The sequence below is a fragment of the Herpailurus yagouaroundi genome, unplaced genomic scaffold (assembly GCF_014898765.1).
Source record: "Herpailurus yagouaroundi ecotype Mexico unplaced genomic scaffold, PumYag 141, whole genome shotgun sequence".
NCBI classification, from domain to species: Eukaryota; Metazoa; Chordata; class Mammalia; order Carnivora; family Felidae; genus Herpailurus; species Herpailurus yagouaroundi.
This window is the reverse complement of record NW_024412396.1, coordinates 64,835,123-64,852,747: the sequence shown is the minus strand read 5'-3', so window position 1 is coordinate 64,852,747 and position 17,625 is coordinate 64,835,123. Positions and strand designations below refer to the sequence as shown.

At 49.3% G+C, this 17,625-nt stretch overlaps 1 protein-coding gene across 4 annotated transcripts in view; it reads right to left on the bottom strand.

Moving 5' to 3' along the window:
- The window catches only part of SLC24A4 (solute carrier family 24 member 4), a 177,267-nt gene that overhangs the window by 59,864 nt on the left and 99,778 nt on the right, over positions 1–17,625 (bottom strand). The gene's annotated exons all lie outside the window — the stretch shown is intronic.

Genomic DNA, 17,625 nt, shown 5'->3' with positions numbered 1-17,625 from the left:
TCGCCTCGAAGTGGAAACACCCCAAAGAGCCACCAGTGAATGAACGGGTAAATAAAGCGTGGTCCATCCAATGGAATAATATTTGGCACTAAAAAGGAAGGAAGCAAAGGGGCGCCTAGGTGGCTCCGTCGGTTAAGCGTCCGACTTCGGCTCAGGTCATGATCTCACGGTTTGTGGGTTCGAGCCCCGCGCCGGGCCCTGTGCTGACATCTCGGAGCCTGGGGCCTGCTGGTCATTCTGTGTCTCCCTCTCTCTCTGCCCCTCCCCCAGTTGTGCTGTCTCTCTCTCTCTCTCAAAAATAAATAATAAACAATAAAAAACTTTAAAAAGAAAGGAAGTACTGATAGATGATGGAAGAACCATCCAGGAAGAACCCTGAAAATTGTATGCTACGTGAAAGAAGCCAGTCGCACAAGACCACATGTTGTAAGATTCCATTAATATAAAATGGCCGGAATAGGTAAATCTATTTTGTAGATTTGTGGTTGATTAGGACTGGGAGGTATGAGGGCTTGGGGGGTAACAGGTAAGGTGGGCAGGCTTTCTATCTGGGTTAATGAAAGTGTTCTAAAATTGTGGTGATGTTTGCATAATTATGAATATGCTTAAGAGCCACTAAAGTGTGTAACTTTAAATAGATGGATTGTATGGTATGTGAATTAAATAAATTAAATAAAGCTGTTACTGTGGCAAACTTCAAACTTGCTGTCCCAGGATTCTGGGAGATCACCCGTGGCCACAGTCAGATCAGAATTGAGAAGCAGGCTTATTCCCTCACTCTGGAGTCATTTCTGGTCCCCTGCCTGCCCCCCAGAGTTCAGGGACATGTGTTCTCCTGCAAAGCCCTTTCAGCTTGTCCAAAGCTCACTGGTCCCTCTTCTCCACCTCTCCGACCACCCATGACGGATCTGTCACTCCAAATGGGGAAGCCAAGATCCCAAAGAGGTCAGGTGACATCGGCTGGGTTGGGGATGGCAGTGCTGGCAGGACAAACCCCTGTCCCCACCCGCCCCACTCCCCCATGCTGTGGACTCTCTCTGTGGAGCCACACACACAGGGAAAATCATCCGTGGGAGTGAGGCTCCAGGTAAGTCTTGGGGCATGACCCCAGGCTGAGGTGTAGCAAGGTAGGGATGAGGTCTGAGAGCATTGGCCCCTGTCCCCTCATCCCCTGGACCCCTCAGCCACCAGGTGCTTCCACTGGCGTACCGCCATCTTGGATCATTGGGTACCAGGTCATAGCCCCTCCTTTGTCCCCACGAATACCCTGCTGGGGTGGGTACCACCACTCCTGTTACAGGCTCTCATCATCCTTGGATGGTGGTAGGTGGCCCTGTGATGTGCAGAGCCTTCTGCATCAGAAACCAAGCACTTGGCTTTGGGGTATCACCCTTGACATTCCCAAAGGATCTGGGCCACTCGTTTGCTTCTTGGGCCTCAGAAAGTTCACAGATAATTAAGGAATAATTCCTTCTCACCCCACCTGCCCATTCAAGATGACCAATGGATAACTACATTGTGAATGTCATTTCTACAAGTCTTCTGTCAGACACTCCCACACCCCCACGTCTCCATCACATCCGGCTAGACTGGAAGCTCCGGGAAGGCAGGGCTCCACACTGCCCCGTATTACATTCTCAGGGCCTTAGCCAGGCCTGGCACACAGCAAATTCCCAAAACACTTTAACAGTCAACTGAATAAAGGTGCTGGGGGTGGGGGGTGCGGCTCAGTTGGTTAAGCATCCGACTTGGGCTCAGTTCAAGACCTCGCGGTCCGTGAGCTCACGCTCCGTGTCCAGCTCAGAGCCTAGAGCCTATTTCAGATTCTCTCTCTGCCCTTCCCCACTCGTGCTCGGTCTCTGTCTCTCTCAAAAATAAACATTAGGGGAGCCTGGGTGGCTCAGTCGGTTAAGCATCTGACTTCGGCTCAGGTCATGACCTCACGGTCCGTGAGTTCGAGCCCCGCATTGGGCTCTGTGCTGACAGCTCAGAGCCTGGAGCCTGCTTCACATTCTGTGTCTCCTTCTCTCTCTGACCCTCCCCCGTTCATGCTCTGTCTCTCTCTGTCTCAAAAATAAATAAACATTTAAAAAAATTTAAAAAATAAACATTAAAAAAATTAAAGTCAACTGAATAAAAAATAGTAAACTACTAACAACCCATATTCTCTTATCCTACTAGAATGCTTTCATTACCCTTACAGACCCCTTGAACATTTAGAATGACACCTGGTTCATAGCGGGTGCTCAATAAATGCTTGTAAATATACTCTCTAGGACAAAAATCTCTTCTCTGGAAATATAATTTGGCCCTAAGCTCTGAAAATGATGACTTCTCCCTTATATGGAAAACCTTCTGTTTTTTAAGATCAGATTCTCCCACAAGACATGGAAAACATCAGCTCCCCAGACACCCAGAAAATGTTCCCACTTTAAAACAAGCAGCATTTAATGAAAGATGGATTCTTTCTCTTCTCTGGGGTATTTTTCCTTCTGTAATCTAAATTCTTTAATAAAACTGCTGCTGTCATTCAAGGGCAGGGGTCTGCTTCAAGGTCTGTCGGCTCAGAGATGATAATTATAAAGGAAGGGGCTCAGCATTCCTGCGGCCAGGGCCTTGTTTCCAGGAGAAACGTAACAGCCCAGGATATTTTGGTGCAGATCAATGGACATTTCTGCACCGAACATTCGACACTGTTCCTGATTCTCCAAATCTGTGTTCAGAGAGCTGGTGATTTATTCAATCCTGGGCATTCTTTGAAAATTAGAATAAAGTAATGCGCCTTTCTGCCGTGAGGATGTATCAGCTGGGCTCCGGGAGGGGGGGAGATATGGATTATAAATGGCTTTGTCCTTGGTAGGAACAGGCTTCTATTGGTTCAGCCACAGCCTCTTGCTCTGCGACCCCCTGCGTAGGCTGGAGGGCTGCAGGGGGAGGACATGCCATCCATGCCTTAATTTTGCCAGCAAAGGTGGAGTAACCAGCACACCTACCAGCTGCTAATGACCCATTGCCCTCTGCACCCACCCAAGTCTTCTGGACACACGATGAACTCATGAGGCAGGCCCTGTAGCCATGAAGGTCCCTGTTTTCCAGATGAGGCTCAGAGGGGGCAGTGAGCAGCTTGGGGACCCCAGCCACATAAGCCAGGATGCACAGCGGGACCCTGAGCTCCTTGTCTAGGATTAAGGGCTGCCTCTAACCCAGACGGAGACCGCACTGTAAAGGGGGTTGGAAGACCTGAATGGGAGTTCTGATGCAACTGCCCACAAGCTTGTGGGGCCCCGGCTGCGTCCGTCCCTCTATGTCTTCAGGAGCCATCTGCTGCCACGCAAAGTGGTGGAACACTCACTGCTACTATGTGGTTAGGAGCGGGCAGATGGCCACCCTGTCCTCTCCAGTCGGCAGCTGGTAGCTGGCACCAGTCCACTTCTCAGTTCAGGAATCGGAGCTTCTAGAAACTGGCGTCTGGGCAGCAGACCACGGAGCAGGCACAGCAGGTACCTGTCCGTCCCACCTCCATCTCGAACAGCAGGAACTTTAAACCACAGACAGCCTATGCACCTGCTCAGGGCACTGTCTTTAGAAGCAGATGACAGGTTTCAGGAAAGGCCTCTGCCCCTTTCCTATTACTCTCATGACCTTGGCAAGTTGCTTAACACCTCAGGGATTGTCCCCTCATCTGTAAGTGGTTATCGCCATACCCACCAGGCTGCGGTAAGGGTTAAGGGATCCAGACAACTCTGCACGGCACTCCGTGTCATTCAGAACGGTTACCTTACAGACTCCACACTTGATACAAGTCTGCCCCCACCCCCGTTCCAGACAACGAGCCTTGGGTTTGTGAAAGCAAAAGGGAAGACAAAACCAGCTTAGTGGGGAAGAGCAAGAGACCGTGGAGATCAGACCCGGCCACATCAGGGTCTGGATGCTGCTGCTACTTAATCCTGGCTTCCTGAGAAAAACTCCTCTCCTGGCCTTGCTGGGATCAGGAGCCCCTGGGCCACGTTCAAGGGTGCGGCGATGCTTGCAATGTCTGCAAGGGGCCGAGCCGCCCCGTCTGCTCAAATCCCCACCAGGGAGGATGGAGGAATCAAGAGGGCAGGTGCACGCAGCTTTTGAGGCCATGCCTAAGCCTTTAAGCTGCAGAAATCCGGCAGCGGTGGGTGTGGGGGAAAAGATATGCCTTCAGGTGGAGCTGAGCTCAGGAAACCAGGGATGATCCCAGCACCCTGACACCTGCGGACGGGGGTTGGGGGAGCCCGGGGCGAGAGGAAGGGAGGGAAAGCTGCCGGAGACCCAGCAACCACTGCCCACCTCCCTTTTAGGATTCTTTCCTTTGAACTTGGGTGCCCAGAGCCGGCTTCTCCATCACTCTAGGTTCTGAACACACCCCTCTCCTTACATTACACCTCGGGCGTGAACCTTCTAGTCCACCCACACTCCGCTGGGTCCAGGGCGGGTGGGAGCTGGGGAGAGGTCTTTCCTGCCGGGTGCCTTCCTGAACATCGGAGGGAAAACTTTAAAACCCCTGGGGACAAAAGCCTCTGCCACCCTCCCCTCCACCACCAGCGACCTAACACCTTATAAATGAGACCCCTAGGCACACGCACACTTGACCTTCTCTGTGGACAAGTTCACACGGATAATGCCATTCTATTTCAGGAACCCTGAGTTCATGTTACCCCTTCAAGGCTCCGTACTTTTGCCAACAGTTCTGCTAGTTTTCAAAATGTATTAATTCGTTCAAGCATTTGTTCAGCACCCTCGGTAGATGTCAGGCCTTCTGGGCATGGGCAGACGGGATCCCGATGCATCTGTGAGCATCCGCAGGCCTGGCATTTTTTTCATCCTGGAGCGTGATTGGACCTTCTAAGAAAGGCAAAGTTATCCAGAAAGCGGTAGGTTATCAAGATGGCAGACGCCCTGCTCCTGAAAGAGCCCAATATGAATTTCTTGAGCATTTACTGTGTGCGGGACACAAGCATTTACTACGAGCATCCCAGACGTGCCCTTGAGGGGCTGGCGCAAGTTAGACAAGTAGACAAAAGACTGAGAGATGACGAGAAGCTTGCAAGAATGACGGGGAGCGAACCAAGCCAGGGTTGGGGAGGGGGTTACTGACGCGAGGGGGGAGGGGGAACACAAGCCCATGGAGAGAGTGGCGCCCACATCAAGTTTCGAAGGCTGCATTACAAACTTCTCAAAGCCCTCTCATCTGTCACATCAGTCCTGAGAAGACCGTCATCCCCATTTTCTTGATGACAAAATAGAGGTTCTGAAAAGCTAAACGAGGCGCCTGTGGTCACGCAACCAAGGTTTGGCACAAGCGAGGACAGGGGGACACAGGCTGGGAGCCCAACCGACACCAGTCTCTCCATCAGAGCATTCTGCCCGCAACAGGTGCACATCTCAGAACTCGCGTCTCCTATACCCAAGGACAGGCTCCGTACCCCTACAAGCTCTGAGGACCACAGCCAGAAGTCACATTCCTAAAAACAGGACCACACACATGTTACAGGTCTGTTCCGATGACAGTCTGCGAGCCGCCCATGCAGAGGTCTTGTCCGTCACTCCATGGATCTACGGAAACCCATCACTCATCTTTCTCAACATACTTGAAACGTTTAATAAAACTGACCACGCCCTACTTATGATGTATGAACATATGAATGATCCACCCACCCACATTACATACAGAATTCATTCTTCGGGGCGTGCATTTCTACGGGTCTTGGGACATCCACCACCACGCCCCGAGACAGTAGAGTTCCATCATCCCCCAAATTCCCTCGTGCTGCCTTTTTGTAGTCAAACCCTCCTCTGCACCCCAACTCCTGGCAGCTACTGGTGTCTCCTTTTCCCATAGACTGCCTTTCCTAGAATGTTCTGTCAGTGGAATCATACAACATGCAGCCTTTCTTTTGGCTTCTTTCACCCCTTCTGGTCTTGCTTCTTTTACTTGGCAAAATGTACCAGGATCCACCCACATTGCTGTGTGATCCCACCTTCACACGATGCTCTCACTTCGTTTCTTTGACACCCCCCACCCCCCGCTTGCACAGTGTCCTTCAGAAGCCCCTCCTTTGTGGGACCCCAAATACTGTGGTTCTCAGGGCTCTGCCCAAGCCCTCTTCTCCATCTACGCACTCTCCCCGGGTGGCCTTGGCCTTGAATTCCTAATCTCTGCAGACATCTCCCAAATCCCAACCTTTGCTGAGCTCGAGACCCAACATACCCAGGTACCAACCGGTCATCACACCTTAGCCGTCCTATAAGTACCTTAAACCGTCCCCGGTGAGTGGCCCACCATCCATGTTGCTCTGCACGCAGGAAATCCCGGCGCTGTCCCTGATGACCTCCTCCTCCCCCACGCCCTGTGATGGGTGGACAGGGCCAAGGGCACCCAGCTTCCATTTCAACTTCCTTCCACGAACCTTCCTGTCAGGGACGCTAGACAGCGCACAGGCTGTGCACTGCATAGTCACACGTTCACACGTACCGGCCCTATTTCCTGTCCTGTGGAGTCTGGACGACCTTGAAGCTAAGCGTTCTGAAGGAGAAGCAGGTCCTGCCAAGCCAGGGGGCTCAGAGGGAAGAAAAGACGCAGAGGGGCTCTTCCTCCGGCGACCAAGGTTATAAAGCCCATGCGTTGAGAGGCTCTCCTGGCAACAGCACCCACTTCCGTATTCCCCCACAGGATGTCTTTGAACTTGATCATCCCACTTCCAACTCCTGTTCCTTTAGCCTTTCTTGCAACTTTGTAAACACATAATTCCCTGAATTCCTTTCTGTTTAAAAATATGGAGAATGGCTTCTATTTCCTGTACTGAACACTGACTGACACTCTGTCCTACTATTTTTTTCAAGTTTATTTATTTCGACAGAGAGAGAGAGAGACTGAATGAATGAATGAATGAATGAATCCCAAGCAGGCTGTGCAATGTCAACGCAGAGCCTGACACAGGGCTCCATCTCATGACCCTGGGACCATGACCTGAGTTGAGATCCAGAGTTGGATACCTAACCGACTGAGCCATCCAGGGGCTCCACACTCTGCCCTCTTTTAGCCAATGCTCCTTAGGGTCCTGGCCATCTTACTTCCTAACCAGCTTGAGTTCACCCACCTCTCCGTCTCCACCAACCTCTCCCGATGTGCCCCTTTCTGTGTTCCACAGAGCCAGACCAGTTCCTCCACATGCGCATATGGCCTGAAACCCTTCCGTGGTTTCCAATTGCTCTTAGGATAAATGCCCAAACCCACACGGTGTGGCCCGGACAATCTCTCGTCTTCTCAAGCCACCTGCCCTCCCGCACTGGCTCTGCTCCGGCTACACCGCTCAAGCCTGTGAGCTATTGGATCCTGGCACGAGGTGGGTGTTCAGGACACGTCCACGGAGTGAATACGTGTCTGGCTTTCCACCTCCCTTCGGACACAAAACCGAGAGCTGCTAGAATGAGCTCTGCCCCAAGGATATCTAGGAGACAGGCTGGCTGGCCCTGCTTTCTCGGCTCTGGGCTTCCAAAGTGCTGCTTAGATGCTGAACCATGCCCTTGCCCAGAAGGAAAGTGCTGGACGGAGATGTGCGTCCATTAGATGCTGATCCTTCCCCGACCTTTCAATTAGTCGATTCTCTTTAGGGAATATAAACTGTGAATTGAATTTTTCAAAACAGAAAAAAATTGCCTCAAAACACGCCATTCTCTCTCTGCTTTCTACCTTAGTTAAAAATAGCCCCACGTTCTAAGCCCTGACGTTTATTCTGAAACTATGCAAGTGAGACCGTAAGGCTGGAGAGTAATTTAAATAGCTTCAAACTTCCATCATTTCAACTTGTGTGTTTTAGAAACCACCCAAGTGCCAGAAACCAAAAGCAAAAAGAAAAAAAAAAATCGTGATTTTCCCCCAATTCTATGGTTTAAAATAACTTCGCTAAGAATTTTATACCTTTCATGGGCAATAGTTGGATTGTCTAGGTTTTATCATCACCCTCATGTCTCAAACAGGAGCAAAAATAATTAAATCATTGGCCTAACCAGCTTGAAAAGGAATTTAAAATCCTATCTTTTTTTTTTTTTTTCCAGCACATTCCAAAAGAGATTAAGCACCACCAAAAATAAAAATTTGATTGGAAGATCCAGCAGCAGGATCGCACTCTCCAGGAGCAACCGCCATGGAATTTTAGGGCTGGAAGAGGTTCCAGATGCTACGTGGCCCAGTTGTCCTTCACCCAGGACAGGGCATTGGGCTTATCAAAATTGGGGGCGGGGGGACATTTTCTAAGCCAACACCGCCATCCCCAACTCTGTCCCTAGCCTGATGCTGAATTTCCTGATCCTGTCCGTGAGAACCACTTAACTTCCCATTTTAAGGGGGAGAAAAGCACACTGACGTCCAGAGAGGTCAAGGGCTTTCTTTACCCAGCATCCCAGCTGGTTAGCAACAGAACTCCAAGAGCCCAGAGAGACAAGTAGACAATGGCCACGGCACACAGGACCACAAAACTCGGACTCCTGTGTCTGCAGGAAGCCCAACGAACCATGACTGGCCCAGACGGTAAGGGCTCAGTCAGCAAGCCTCCTGCTCGTCGCCACTACCAACTCAAGACCAGCCAGAGAAAGCTAATACGCTCCCTGTAACAGACTGAATAAAACTCATGCCCAGCAGGCACCTTATTTAGAAATGAGGTGTGTTAGCCTGGGAGGGCTGCTGCAACAAAATACCACCGGCTGGAGGGCTTCAACAACAGAAATTCGTTTCCTCGCACTTCTGGAGGCTGGACATCCAAGATCGGGTTGCCCCCCCGGGGTTGGTTTCTGGTGAGGCTCCTCTTCCTGACTTGGGGACTGTGGTCTTCCTGCTGTGTCCTCACGTGGCCTCCTCTGTGTGCGTGCAGAGACTGTGAGCTCTGGAATCTCTCCCTCTTCCCAGGACCGGTCCTATTGGATTAGGGCCCCAGCCTTATAACCTCATGTTACCTTAATTACCTACCAAGGTGCTTTCTCCAAATACGGTCACATGGAGGTTAGGGCTTCAACATACAGACTGGGGAGGCAGGGAGACATAATTTTGTCTATTACATAGGGTCTTTGCCGATGCAATCATTTAAATAAAAAATGAAGTCATACTGGATTAGGGTGGTCCCTAAATCCACTGACTGGTGTCCTTATAAGAGGAAAGGACACACGAAGACACAGAGAAGGCAGGTGGCGATGAACTCAGAGACCGTAGTGACGTGTCCAGCAGCCAAGGAACACCAAGGATGGGTGTAGCCACCAGAAACCAGAGCAGAGACAGCAGACAGATTCTCCCCAGAGCCTTCAGGAGGAACCAACCCTACGGATACCTTGATCTCAGACTTCTGGCCTCTAGAACAGGGACACAATACGTTGATTGTTTTAAGTCACCCAGTTTGCGGTAATGTTACATCAGCCCTAGGAAACAGACATACTCCCCAAACCAATGGCATGAGATGTCCTGCTTCTAGTTCACCCTCCGCCAGCCTCCCGTGCCAATGACCTCCCACCAGGGCACACCCTAGGCCTCTCCTGTTTTCACGATAAAGCTTTTCTACCCCCCTACCTGCCTGAGTCTCTGCCAAGGGCAAGCGGTGGTAGTGGACCCCCTCGCTACAGTACACGGAGCGAACAGCAGGGATGTGTTCTCATCTGGGTGGACTTTGTTCATCTGTATAATTCCACGGGCCGCTGGCTGTGTCTGGCTGTATTTCTCCCACTGTAGGTTGGGCGGTCTCATAGTGCCCAGGGGACAATTCGTTCATTCCTCTTCTGCCCCCACCTCTGCTACAGGATCTGATAAAGAATGCACACAACGTATCTCAAGTTCATCAGCAACCGAGATTCTTATCCACATTACAACCACCAAACTCTGAGCCACTCACCAGCCACCACACAGAGGTACTGAGTATATCAAGAGGACGGTGATTATTAGGGAGAACTGTTTCTACTTGGGGGACACAGATGTCATTTTTTGTTAGCATGATATGGTGTTTTATGTATAAACCACAAACAGCAAATAGGTGTGTATATGGGGCTTACTGTGTACCACGCCCTCTAAGTACCTGACACATAGTATTCCTTTTAATCCTTACAACAAGGGGCACCAGGGTAGCTCGGTTGGTCAGGTGTCCGACTCTTGATTTCGGCTCAGGTCGTGATCTCGTCGTAAGATCGGGTCCCTCATTGGGCTCTGCGCTTGCTCACTCTCTCTCAAAATAAATAAATAAACATTAAAAGTAATCCTTATAACAAGCCTGTGAAATATTAGCATGAGCTCCATTTTACAGATGGGCAAACTAGGGCACAGAAAGGTTAAGGAATTTACCCGAGGACACACAGCATCAGAGCCAAGAGTGATATCTGGGTAATTCAGCTCTAAAATAGCACTTGACTGTCTATGAAGAACCAGAAAGTGTTTCTTCTCTTTGACCCAACTCATCACTGGCTTGTATTCTGTTATTCAAAATATAAGGGAAAGACCACACATGTGAAGATGCTCATTACCTCTAAAGATAAAACACTGAAGTCCCTAATCATCCAGTAGTAGGGAAATGGTTATGTAGTTGTGACACATTTCTCCGATCCCTCCACGAACATTTACTGGCATCTACCCCACCCCAGCATGGCTCTGTATCCTGGGAATGCATCCATGAACAAGAGAGGCAGAGCCCTTGCCCTCATGACAAATTTAGACAAAGTGTTATTGACAAGACATTGGATGTGGAAATAAAACTAATTATAAATGAAAAAACACACACGATCGCATGTGGTTTGCGCGCAGCTATGCACAAATAAGCGAATGAAAACAACCGGAAAGAAATATACCAAAACCAATCTAGTGGCTATAGCAGGTGGAAGAATTCTAAACGGCTTCCTCTTGCATGCCCCTCCCCACTCTGCATGCCCCCCCCACATACGCCCCCCCACTCCACATGCCCCCCTCTGCATGCCCCTCCTCCGCATGTGCCCCCCCACCTGCCCCCCTTTGCATGCACCCCCCTCCACATGCGCCCCCCTCTCTGCATGCACCCCCCCACACTCCACACGCCCCCCTCTCCGCATGCACCCTCCCACTCCACATGCCCCCCCACTCCGCATGTCCCCCCCACATGACCTCATCCTGACTAATTATGTGAAGACCCCATTTCCAAATAAAGTCACATTCAGAAATATCAGGACTTCAACATCTCTTTTTGGGGGATGCAGTTCAACCCACAACGGTGCTCGTATTGTTGACTTGATTAACTCGATCTGTGGAACACAGGCACAGAAAATACCTCCCCATAAAAGAGCTCTTAAGAAAACATAGCAATGGCCATCAGTAAGTCTTTCATATGCTCTAATTTTCTCAAGATAATCCTGATTCACATCTGCTGTCCAGAATGCTTAATGGTGCCCCTTCCCTCTCAAAAGTGTCTCAGTTTGGATGATACATTTCATGGTCACTCTGCTCATTAGGAGTTCAGTTACCTGGAGCAAATATTAATACCAATTAGCTCACAAGAGTTCAAATTAATCTGTGTCGATATGCCAGGAAAGACCTTCATCATTTCTAACACAGACACTCAATATACCCTTATCCTGGCCGGCCTCAAGTTCAACAAGGTAAGTGAATACTTGCTGGGGAAAGGCAAGTGCGGAGCACGACCCCCAAGGACACTCAGACCTAGGCAAGGATGGATGAGTTAAGAGTGAGCAGGGGTCCCGGCCCCCTGCTAACCAGTAAGGGACCTGGGGGAGGTTGGAACGGCCCTTCCCTTTACCTGGTGCAGAGGTCAGGGCCAAGCTCTGTGCTGGAAGGGATGGTTAATCTCATGTGGCAACCCGGCTCAGCTACAGCACCCAATCATTTAATCAAACACAAATCTAGGTGTTTCCATGAAGGTGTTTTGTGAATGTGGTTAACATCTACCATCCAGCGTCTAACTGACTTTAAGTAAAGGAGATTGCCCCTGATAACATGGCTGGGCTTCATCTCATCAGATGAAGGCCTTTAGAGCAAAAATTCTGCCTCAAGACTGAAACGTCAGCTCTTGCTTTGAGAGTTTCTAGCCTGCCTGCCCACCCTACAGATTTCAGACTTGCCAGTCTCTGTAATGACATAAACCAATTTCCTGGACATAAATCTTGTTATGAGTGTGCGTATGGATATGCCTCTTACTGGTTCTTCTTCTCTGGAGAATTCTGACTGATACACTGGACCTTGGCAAACTGGGCCTGGGAAGTGGAGAATGAGGAGCTGTTCCTCCTGTCCCCTGGATGAGGCAGAAGCCAGAGGCCAGGAGACAGAGGGACAAGCGCATAGAGTTCGCAGAGGGACCTGCCAGGCTACTCTCACCATTTGATAATCCACAGCTGTGGGTCAGGGTCACCCCCTCAGCATCCTTAGGTCATTCCCTGTTTCCCCACTCCACCCCCTGGGGGTTTCCCGTTTAGCCATCTTTCTCTTTGGCACAATCCTGCCTCTCCCCCAGGGGACCTCAAAACAAGAAGCATCCAGCCAGGATTCAGCACAGACAGGGGCTGAGTTCATCAGCCCTGTTTCGGAAGGCACAGTGAGATCCTCCTGGAAACAGATTGGCTTCTCCCCTCCTACAGTTGCTTGTACATCAGGCAGTCCCTCAGTGAGCACTGGCCAAGGAATTATGTGGTCCTTATAGACATTTACACATTTAATAAGCCCAACTAGTCACTATAGTTCAAACAACAGGGTAAAGCAGGGGCGCCTGGGTGGGTGGCTCAGTTGGTTAAACCTCCGAGTCCTGATTTCAGCTCAGGTCATGATCTCACAGTTCACGGGATCGAGCCCCACATCAGGCTCTGTACTGACAGCACGGAGCCTGCTTGGGATTCTCTCTCTCCCTCTCTCTCTCTCTGCCCAACTCCCATGTGCATGCACTGTCTCAAAGTAAATAAATAAGGATTTAAAAATAGGGTTAAACAAAATTGCAGGTAGAAAGGAAGGAACTGGAAGCTTATTTTCCAGATGTCTCACATAGTAGGTGCTTAACTAAACATCTGTTGAATGATTGGCAGGTATGCTTTGGACATACAACCCCTCTTTCCTAAGATCTCAGAACAAAAAAAGTCTGCCTAATTCCTTCTAGGCTCTGGGCTTATTCTTGTCCTTGGCTTCTGTCAAAACATTTCCAATGAAGAGTCGCTAGGGTCTGAATTTTATTCTTGGCTTTCCTTTGTGAGCTTATGGAAAATTACTTAGCTCCTTAAGTTTCCACCAAACACTGTGAGGTTTGAGGAAGTTCTTAGCCTGTCATAAACGGGAGATTCATCTGAACCACAGAACAAAATCCAAGATAAAGCACACCAGCTCGTTGGAACTTTACCTGTGGCCATTTCTCTCCCTAGATGTTATCCCAGGCCCCTCCCCTCCCCTTCAAAAAACATCAACCAAAATCAAGGTTCACGAGGCAGTAAAGAATCAGACAACATGCTGTATCAGGAGTCCAGAAAGTTCAATTCTGGCCTCAGTTGAGCCACTAGCTCTGACAGAGCTGACCTCAGTTTCCTCCCCAGTAAGAGGAGGGCTGAGGTAATCAGAGACCTGGGACCACAACCGTTTCTCGGCTCAGTTCCACTCATGTCGAGTCCTCTTGCTGGAGAACGCCCAACACAAGGCAGGAAGGAAGCAAATCATTAAGCCACGGAAACAATTCTTGGCTTTCCTGCCAGCCCCCTCTCTTCCTCCACATACCTGCTCAACCAACGCAGCTGACTTTTACCAGGGACGCCCCACTTTGTGTTTAGGTTAAAAAGTTAGAAATGGGGTGACACCCCCAAAGTCACTGACTTCTCTGACTTCCCACCTGCCATGCCCTGCCACCCACCCCCCCCCACCCCTGAAGTATTTCCACTTCACAGAAAGGATGGTAGGATTTCTCTACACCTCCGTAGAGTTCAAGGCCTTCAAATTTAAAATCCGTGCAGCCCTCAATTCCATCCCCCACCATTTACGAGCCTATTCTGGGTCACAGGATGAAAGGCAAGAGCCTTGACCTTCCAGGCTGACCACCCAACATGGGGAGGAAGCCATCCCAGACCCGGGGCCGGAACTGGGAAGGTAACCGGCCCGCTGGCAGGGAGAGCCTGGCAGAGGAGCGTGTCAGCACGGGCTCTGGCTTTGGAGGGCGGTCAGGGGGTAGAACAGCTTCCAGAAAGTGGAACAGTAGGACTCCAGGCCTTCCTCCGGAGAATTCTGAGCGACGCCATCTCTGAGGAGGTGGGTCACCCAGGAGGCAGCCAATGCACTCCTTCCAACACGAGGTGAACGTCACCTTTCAAGGGTGAGTCTGCTTTTCAGAGGAAAGGTCAGTGTACAAGATGACAAGGAAACATTCTAACAAGGGCCTAAGGGTGACAAAATCCCAGCACACGCTGACATCTACACGAGTGGAGAATGTTCTCTAACATTTTTCTGTGATGGAATGTTGTCTGGGAACCTCTGTTTATCCATCCGTGAAAGGGGCAGAAAAGAGAAAAGGAATAAGCATTTAAACACGTTTCAACAATTTGACCTTGTGACGATCAAGTATGTGGTCATTTTTCTACTGACTTCTTTTTCTAGTATTTTATAAAGAAACAAGGGTTTTTCGTTTTGTTTTTTGTTTTGTTTTTTTTTGCTACAGAAAGTTTGAGAAGCAGTCGTCTGGGGATGTGGTTACCAACTGAGGGTAATTCTGTCTCCTCACCCCCACACCCAGCCTAGGTGACCTCTGGAAACATTTTTGGTTGGCAAAACTTAGGGCAGGGGTACTACTGGCATCTAGAGAATAAATGCCAGGGATGCTGACCACCTTACAAGGCATGAGACGGTGCCCCAAAGAATTATATAGCCCCAAATGCCAATAGGGTCCAGGTTGAGAAACACTAGTCCAGGGAATAAAATCAGTTAAAATGGTGGCTGCTGCCATTTTTCTAGATAGGTCTCCTGAGGCATGGGGAAACAAAAGCAAAAATAAACTACTGGGACTATATCAAAAAAAAAAAAAAAAAAAAAAACCTTCTGCACAGCATAGGAAACCATCAATAAAATAAAAACGCCACCTACTGAATGGGAGAAGTTATTTGCAAATGACATACCCGATAAAGGGTTAGTATCCAACATATATAAAGAACTGATACAGTTCAACATCAGAAAACCATAAATAATCCAACTAAAAATGGGCAGACAACCCGAATAGACATTTTTCCAAAGATATACAGATGTCAGATGTATAAAAAGATACCCAACACCACTCATTATCAGGTAAACACAAATCAAACCCACAACGAGATCACTTCACACCAGTCAGCATGGTGTGAAGGTAGGAAAGGACAAGAGCTGGTAAGGATGTGGAGAAAAGGGAATTCTCGTGCACTGTTGGTGGGGATGTAAACTGGTGCAGCCACTGTGGAAAACAGTATGGAGGTTTCTTGAAAAACTGAAAATAGAATTCCCACATGATCTAATAATTCCAATATTGGGTAACTACTCCACAGGACCTTTTCACTAATTTGAAAAGAGACAGAAACAACCCCAGTGTCCACAAATAGGTGAATGGATAAAGAAGACATGCATATATGCACATATACACACAGTGGAATTTACAGAGCCATAAAAAAAAAACAACAAAAAGAATGACATCATACCATTTGCAACAACATGGATAGACCCAGAAGGTATTATGCTGAGTGAAATAAGTCAGAGAAAGGGAAATACTACATGATTTCGCTTAGAAGTGGAATCTAAAAAGAAAACAAATGAACACACCAACAAAAAAGCAGAAACAGACCCAAAGGTACAGAAAGCTGACGGGTGCCCTCAGAGGGGATGGGAGTGGGGGGGGGGGGGATGGGCAAAATGGGTGAAGGGTGGTGGGAGATACAGGCTTCCAGTTATGGAATGAATAAGTCACAGGGATGAAAGGTACAGCCTACAGAATAGAGCCCAAGGTATTTTAACAGCACCATATGGGGACAGATGGTAGTTACGCTTGTGGTGAGCACAGCCAGACCCAGGGTCACGTACAGAGCTGCTGAATCACTATGTCGTACACCTGAAACTAACAACATTGCGTTACAAAAAAATGGCAGCTTCTACTTTCGTCCACTGAACGCTGATGCCTACATTCACTCTGCCTCCTTGTAATTACGACCTGCCCACTCCCTGCCTCTCACACATGGTGTATCTATACCAGTCCACACGCTGTCCCCGCTCACAAAACTCTCTCTCCACCCAAACTGAGTGGCTAGGAACATGCCAGAAAATTCTGACTCCCGCCCCCTCCCCCTCTTCCCCACCCTCTCCTGAAAGTCTCATGAAATCCACTCAAATCCACACCATTCAATAATGGCACATCTCTTGCCTATTTCTACCAACTTCCCTGTGCATCCCACCACAGCGGAAGATTTTTATTCTGCCAGTTGTGGTTCTGTGTGTGTGTGTAGGTTCCTATACAATGAGCAGGTCTGTCCCTGGAACTGAAACTGCCCCCGGTCCTGATTTTGAATTTCACTCCTCTGGATAAGCGCAGTGCGTGTGCAATCTATCAGGAGGATGTATGCTAGGGGCTGCAAGGGAATAAGGGTAAGTTAGCAGGCAATGTTCACGGTCTCCCACAGAGGGGGAAGCAGGTGGGGAGCGGAGGGTGGCTGGAACAAGACAAATGCCACGGGAGAGGTTTGAACAGCTTCAGTGGAACACAGAAGAGGGAACAATGAACTCTAACTCGGAAAAGGTGACTCAGAGAAGATGGGCAGACAGGAGAGCTGAGCTCTGGAGGATTTCCAGAGTCACGTCAGGAAGGGGGTGAGAGGCTTTCTAGGCAAAGGAATGAACTGGATGCTGCGGCAGGAAGGGGGAGGGAGCCCAGGAGGCCGGGAATGCTGCGCCATCAGGACCCGAGCGTTCTGGAAGGTAGGGGAACATGACAATGGGAAGACATACTGGGACGTGGGACCTAACCAGATCACAGGACCTTGAGTACCAGGATAGGAACCTACTGTCTCAATGACACCAGGAAGCACTGGAAGACTTCTGAGCTCAGGCATGACAGGATTCGAGTATTTTAAACCAAAAATTGGCAAACTTATTTCTGTAAAGGGCCAGATAGTAAGTATTTTAGGCTTCGTAGGCCATATGGTCTGTGTCGCAACTACTCAACTCCACCGAGCAGCAGCCGTATAGGATACATAAACAAATGAGCATGGCCATGTTCCAATAAAACTTTATTTATGTTCACTGAAATCTGAATATCACGTAATTTTCACGTCCCGCAAACTATTCTTCTTTTCATTCCTTCTCCCCACCCCCCAGCCATTAAAAATAAAGAAACCATTTTAAGCTTGTGGGCCATCTACAAACAGACGATGATCTGGATTTGGCCTGTAGTTTGCTGATGCCAGTTTTAGAAACACATTCGGGGTGGGGGTGGGGGGGGTGGGGGCGTGAGGGACAGGGGCCTCAGCAGAAGCTTCCGGGGCTGGAGAGAAAGGGACAGATGCACAAATGCTGGGGCAACCTGGGCTGCCAGCTGGAAGACTGAGGGGGGCCAGAAGAATGCATCTATGGCCTGGCTGGAGTGATGGGTGGGCGCCGCGATGCCATGA